This window comes from Triticum urartu, chromosome 7 (genome assembly GCF_003073215.2).
Source record: "Triticum urartu cultivar G1812 chromosome 7, Tu2.1, whole genome shotgun sequence".
Classification (NCBI taxonomy): Eukaryota; Viridiplantae; Streptophyta; class Magnoliopsida; order Poales; family Poaceae; genus Triticum; species Triticum urartu.
This window is the reverse complement of record NC_053028.1, coordinates 415,162,043-415,169,177: the sequence shown is the minus strand read 5'-3', so window position 1 is coordinate 415,169,177 and position 7,135 is coordinate 415,162,043.

Genomic DNA, 7,135 nt, shown 5'->3' with positions numbered 1-7,135 from the left:
TGAGGGTGAAGATGGCCAGAGGAGGTACAAGAGGCAAATCCTGAGGGAGCTTTATGTGGGAATGCATAACAAGCGTATTAGGACCTGGAACAGCGGCTATGGATGCCCATTTTGCAACCAGAAGCTTCACGATGCGTATCTATGTGTTCTGGCGCATGCAAGAGGATGGACCGTTGGCTCCTTCAAGCAGAAGTATTCTCGCAGGATGGCACACGGCGCGTACGCCGAGTACCTGGAGAAGCTTCAGGATCGTGCCGGCATGTGAGATGAGATGTGGGGTGGAATGAACTATGTACGCTTGAGTATGCTTAATGATGGTTGAACTATGTACTTATGGTTGGACTATGCTTATGTACATGTACTCTTATTATCTATGTCTGAGTATGTTAAATATTTGGTAAGAATTACAAAGGGGGACCAATAAACCAGGACGGAGGTAGTACGTCAATCACACACGGTTCCCAAAATTGGAACCGTGTGCAATGACTTTCATTTTGCCTGTTGTGTCAATCACACACGGTTCGCTCTAGCAAACCATCGCCCCCAAAATTCTTTGTGGGACAGAAAACCCTCACCACCTAATTCAAAAAAGAAAAAAGAAAACCCTCACCATCGCCACGTCACAAAAACCCTCACCCCACCCGCCACCCCCTCCGGTACATTCCCCATTCACACCTCCATAAGCTCCTCCGCATCTATGCCATGGCACCACTTATTGCGGCGGTAAACACTTAGCTCGACGCCTGCCGCCGCCGCTAGGCTGCTGGCAAAGCCCACCGCATTTCGCCACTTCTGCTTGCCGCCGCCTATCACCATCGACTTTCTAGATGCTGCTCACGGTCGACCCAGCTCCGCTCGGTTGGGGAATCTGTCGTACTTAGGGTTCTTTCTCATGGACAACAAGGTAACTAATTTAATGAGATATTATCTCATCTCTTATCCCAGTTCATCTGCCTCCTTTAATCACCCGGCGAAAATCACCATGAATTAATTTTTATTCGAGCTGATTTGAGGGTTTTCTATCATTCATAGAATGTACAATGCACCGACACTTCAGGACTTTGCGGCCTCCGCCAGAGATTCCATCTCACCATACCAGATAACTTGAGGACACGTGCGGTATGTTTTGTCTCACCCTAAATCGGTTGGCATGACCTACTTTCTTGAACATATTCTAAATATTGCTACATTTGGATAAAAGGTGCCACATGCACCATATACGTCAAAGGGGATTTTCCCCTCTTCTTTCTATATTAGGGAAATTAATGATGTATTGTTATTTCGATTACTCTTATATTTCCATGACATCGTGTTTACCCTATCTGTTTAATTATAGATTTTTGTCCTTCGATTTCAACTGATGTACAGTTCTTTTAATTTGGGCCCATATTTGCATGTTACCATATTTTCTTTAACAATCCTACCATTTTCTGCAGCACATCCCTTGCTATGCAATAGATTATGTAGTGCCCAATTTTTCCCTTTACATAGATCAATGCTCTACGGATGTCATACTGCACACAAACCATGGATTTACAATCGTTGCTACTATAAGACTTGATGAACGTGGTGACTCCTATTTGGCACTAGCTTTTGGAAAGAAATTTCTAAGTTTTATGTACTGAACGCTAGCACTAAAATTGCACTGCACATAAAAGGGCCTGGTCATGAGATATATGCGAACTTCCCTGACAAAATCATCCGTCCAGACTTTGTTTGAACTAAGTTTTCTTTTAAACTATCTGCATGTTGACTTATCCAGCAATGTCAAATTGATTGTGTAGTATTTAAGAAACCAATTGTTATTCCCTTTTCTTATTATATTCCTACCTAATAACTTCTAGTTACCAATACACTTTTCTATTGCCCTGTTTTAAATAAATATTCCTTGTACTCCCATTTCTATCAGAAAGCGCCGCTGACAAGGACACTCTGGGGGTGGAGAAAAGCCCCAACAAGCAGAGGCGGGGCGAGCTAGAACCGCAAGCGACTCCAGCAGGCCTAGACTTCATGAGGAGCCTCCCCGATGATATATTGAGAGTCATCATCTCCCTCCTCCCAATCAAATATGGGGCACGGACAACCGTACTTTCCCGACGATGGCGCCCCCTGTGGAACTCCAGCCCTCTCGACCTCATCAACACCCACGAACTCTGCCATGGCTATCGCAAAGGCTTGGATGAGTTCTCCAAGATCCTCGGCAGTCTCCTTGGCCCAAACAAAGGCCTTAGAATGGGCAAGTTCCGTTCCGACTGCAAGGACCAATCCAAGCTTGACGAATGGTTCTGATCCCCCGCCCTAGATCAGCTCGAGGAGCTCATTTTTGATGATGGGCATATGCGGTCGCTATGAACGTCGGCACTCCACCTCGCGCCCATGCAGCACGTCGCCAAGTTCAGGAACTGCCATCCCCCCTTAATGACGCGCCCGCTCTTAGTCTACCATGACTGAAGCACCTCGAGCTCGTCGTCGCCTGCCTCTCAAACGGTGACATGGAGCGCCTGCTCCGTGGCTGTACTGCACTCGAGTAGCTCCGTCTTCAGGCGATCAATGGGTTGAGTATCTTCCACATCACCTCCATGACTCTCCGGACTATTTATGTGTGTTGCTGGTGCGGCAGGAAGACATCACAAGATGTGTACGACGGTATGGCCATTGAGGACACACATGCACTTGAGAGATTACTTGTAGTTGATCAAGAAGTTCCAACAAGAATCAATGTCATTTCTACGCCAAAATTGACAGTGGTGGGCTACTCATCTGACAAATACTCTGAACTTGTTATTGGATCCACACTCGTTCAGGTACAATAGCCGCCTTCTACCTCTCCTTCTACAAATTAACATTATTTCTAATTTTGATGATGTTTGTTCGTCTGTCATTCAGAAAATGATTCCGACAAGCTTGACCCCGAAACTACGCACAATGAAGGTCTTGGCACTAGAATCTATCGGCCCCAACCTGGAGCAAGTTGTCAGTTTCCTGAGATGCTTTCCGTGCCTGGAGAAGCTATATATCGAGGTGATGTTCCTTTCCTGTTAAGTGTTAACCATAAGGGAGTTCAATTTGTGACACCTTTTTCCAAGTTTAAAATGACAATGTACTATGATTTCTGAAGGTTCTTTTGGAGGATTTTAGTACATACATGCCCCCCCATATTGGTTGCTTGATCCATATGGTTACAATCAATAAGCATTTCTCCTTTGGATCCATCTGTACTAGTTTTCATAGGGAACTTTTATCCACTCCAACCTATTGTGAAGAAGGCTACATTTTTCTAGAATGTAATCAAATGCCCATGATAATCATGTTAGATCGAAGATGGCATGTTAGTGCATTTTACAAATCCTGCAAACCAAATAGGCATGTAGTAATTTTCAAAACTGCATGTAGGCACTAACACGTTTTCTTCTTTGTGGATAAGATTAGGCCTAGTGGTGGATAATGTGATACAATATAACAATCACGTCGAATGCCTAGATCTGCATCTCTCAGAAATTACTTTGAACTCCTACTGAGGGACCTTACCGAAGATTATATTCGCCAGGTTCTTTGTTCTTAGAGAAAGGGTGCTGAAGGAAATGAAGTTTTCCCTACATTTATTTCGCAAAAATGAAAGGTTTGTTGAACAACGCCGGTGCCTGTGGCAGAATGGAGTAGGCTCCAAAAATGCTGAATTTCATTTTGGAACTTCAGATGAAAGAGTAATCGGAAGTCATTGTGACTAGCCCATACATGACTTCTCAGTGGCTTACCCCTTTGCAAAAATTGTGAGGTTTCGAAACCAGACTTAGAAGCGGTGATATTATTTTGAACCTCTCTGATATCCATGTTTAGCGGATCAGTGCGAGCGTTTGTAGCTGAGGAGCTGAATTTCATTTCTAATATCAGTTTGAACCATGTAATCTTCAAATTTGAGCCATATAACTCTGGAATTTGAACCTTGTAACATTTCAAGCTTTTGTGGTACAATCGTTGAAATGGCATCGTATCAGACTCATATATTGCTAGAACTATTTTGACCTTAATATGCAATGGTATTAGATTTTATTAACCATTCTCGAATCAGTTTACCTTGTCGATCTCATACCACACGATCTGTATAGCTAACTCGACTGCGATCTTCGACATTATTGCACATAGTTGGTTTCTTCCAGCACATCAGTGCACTGTAGAGCCCAAAATTAATTATCGCATTCGAGTGTCCATCATCACCCTTGTGTGTAACTTTGACCTCATCACCCACGGGTAAACTTATTATCGAAGTCATTCCACACACTTCATTTTTACAAAGCTTTTTGCCAATAAATGCCCATGATTTGTCCCTCTTCTAGCCGACTGTCGGTGGGAAACGACACCTATGGGATCACTGGGACCCCTTCTACGGTTGGCGGAGCGCGGGGTTGTGCAAAGAGCGGGTCTAGTGGTCAGCACAAGGATCGTTTACCCAGGTTCAGGCCGCGGAGACTCATAATACCCTAGTCCTGCTTTGATGTATATTTGAGTGTTCTTGAGTTCCTGAACTAGCTACAGTGTCTCTCTAGTCCAAAAGACCCGAATCACCCTCCAGTATGCCTCGGGCCTCCTTTTATAGACAAAAGGGGTCGCCACAGTGGCACACAGGAGGTGGAAAGGTGCCTTGCGACTGAGTCTATCCTCTGGCACCGTCGGACAAACACATTTAATGCGCTGCCAACATGCCCCTCTTGCTTTATCGGGGACGGCAAGGAAGCTCGTCCCAGCTGTCGCCGCCTCGCCTGGCTCCGACACGCGTCCGAGCAAACGAGGCGTTGTAGCGCCACGTTGGCTGGCAGCTGGGCTGGCGTGATGGCAGAGCCTTCACGAAGATCTGCATGCCACCACACAGGTGCTTGCTTTGTAGGTGTGGAGGCCGCACGCTGCCACGCAGACGCCTGCCCAACTGGTTGAGCTGGCAACTACATGGGAGCGGCGATGGAGTCTTGGCAGATGTGGGCCCGGCTGTGGCCCCACAGACGTCCTCGGCAAGGTTCTTACCGAGGGCCCGGCAAGGGTCTCACTGTGGCACCGTGGTCATCCCCGACAAGGATCTTGCCGGGGATATCGTGGATTTCCTTGGCAAGGATCATCGTCTTCTGGTTCTCATCCGATCTTGTGTATTTATGATCTCTACCAAGATCTGCATGCCACCATGGAGGTGCCTCCGGAGCCTTGGTTTCGATGTGGATGATGGCGTCAAAAACCCTTGGGCTCAAGGGTGGCGTGCTCTACTGGCGTCAGGAAAGTTGCCCCGGCAAGGATTTTGCCGGGGCTGTGGAAGCCGCCCCGGCAAGTGTCTTGCCGGGGGAGTACACCTCGTTCTCTTACTCTCTTTGCGCCTCTGGTCTTGACGTTGCTCTGGCTGTCTTGCGTTTCGGCATCCCTCCTCTGCCCCGCTTAGTGCGGCCGTGGGCGCGGCTCTGACTGCCCGTGCACAAGTAAAGGGGTGCCAAAGGAGAGCCCCTACTTTTGTACACCAACAGGATCCCCCGGTCCTGGGCCACACAAAAGCGCGACACGTTGTTGGGCTAGGCCCAGAACGATGCACGGGCAGGCGGGGCGGATTTTTACCGTAGTAACTTTGCTGTCTACTCCGCTTCCCCACGACCCACGTTGAACGCGCGACGTGGGGGGTCACGCATGACGTGGGGCTCATGCGTGGGGCGGTTTCCACCCGTATGCGTCACATCACAGTAGATGGTAAAGAGGCAGCGCGCGCCTTCCCCATAAAAAGGAACAACCGCGGGCGCGCTGCTCATTTACCCTCTGTGCCCTCTCCAATCTCGGAACCGCCGTCCCGTCCCTCTTCCTCCTCAAGCTCTCGCTCGCCGCCTCCGCGTTTTCGCTGCCCTTCCTCCTTCACCTCTCGTAGCCGCCATGGCACCCAAAACCAGCAATGGCAAAGGAGTGGCCAAGGATGCCGGAGGGACGGAGCCGCCAGAGAGTGAGTCGGTGGCGCGGCGGACACAGCTCACCTACTTTCGCTCGACGGTCGACGCGGTCCACCTCTGGGACAACTTCAAGCCCCTGTGGGGGTGCAAGACGGGGGGAGAGACGAGAGGGCATCTGGCCATGCGCATCATCCCCGCCGATTTCGCCAAGGCCGGCCCGAATCGATACCCATTCTTCGTCGACTACTTTTCCTGTGGCCTCTGCCCCCTTTCTCCGATTTCTTCAACGATGTCATGCACACCTATGGCTTCCACCTTCTGGATTTCTCTCCAAATGTCATGGCGTGCATGGCCCTTTTCGCCCATCTCTACGGGGCTTCGTCAGAGTGCATCCCAACACGACGTTGTTCCGCCACTACTTTTATCCTCGGATCTAGAGGGGGGCGCTATTTCCGGTTGTGTTTCCTAGATCCCAAGGACCCTGGAGAAGGGGACATATCTAGAGGGCACCCAAAAGGAGAGGTGGGAGGAGTGGCGGAGCCGGCGGTGCTTGATTGAGCAGGAGGACCCATAGGAATTTTATCAGGTTCGCCAGGCGCCGCCGATTCGCAGAGACAACTGGGGCGATGTCAACGCCCAGGATGGGAAGCTCACATTTGCCATCACCAGAATCCATTGCCTCACCGTTGCTGGGCTCACCCTGGAGATGATTGGGGCAGATTTCACCCGCCGCCGCATCGGTCCACTGCACAACAAGGGGAGGCCGGCCTGGCTCTTCAGGAATGCGGCTGACATCAAGCGGCTCCACCCCAACCTAAACCACAACTTCACAGTGATGGGGCACGCCCACTTCTGCCAGCAGCTTTTTCAGCTTGACGTGAACCGCGACGGCAGGGCCGAGAGGACCGGCAAGTTCGCCAAGGCTGACAAGGTCGGCAAGGGGCCCTATTCGGGTTGCCGGCGGGGGTGGTCCCACTGAGAAACAACTCCCGCCAAACTGACATAATCGCCATGATGCCGGACTGTAATGCACACGGCCTGGACCCAAATTGGGTCGAGCCGGAGGCGGATCAGGTGTAGGAGTTCTTCGACACCCTGTCAGAGAAGTACATCCGCGAAGAGCCACTGCTCATCCAGGACACCACCCAAGCGGAGCTGGACTATATCATCGTCAGGGCGGCGGAGGCGGCGCTCACCAGGGATGCCGGCAACACTGGCAGTGTGGA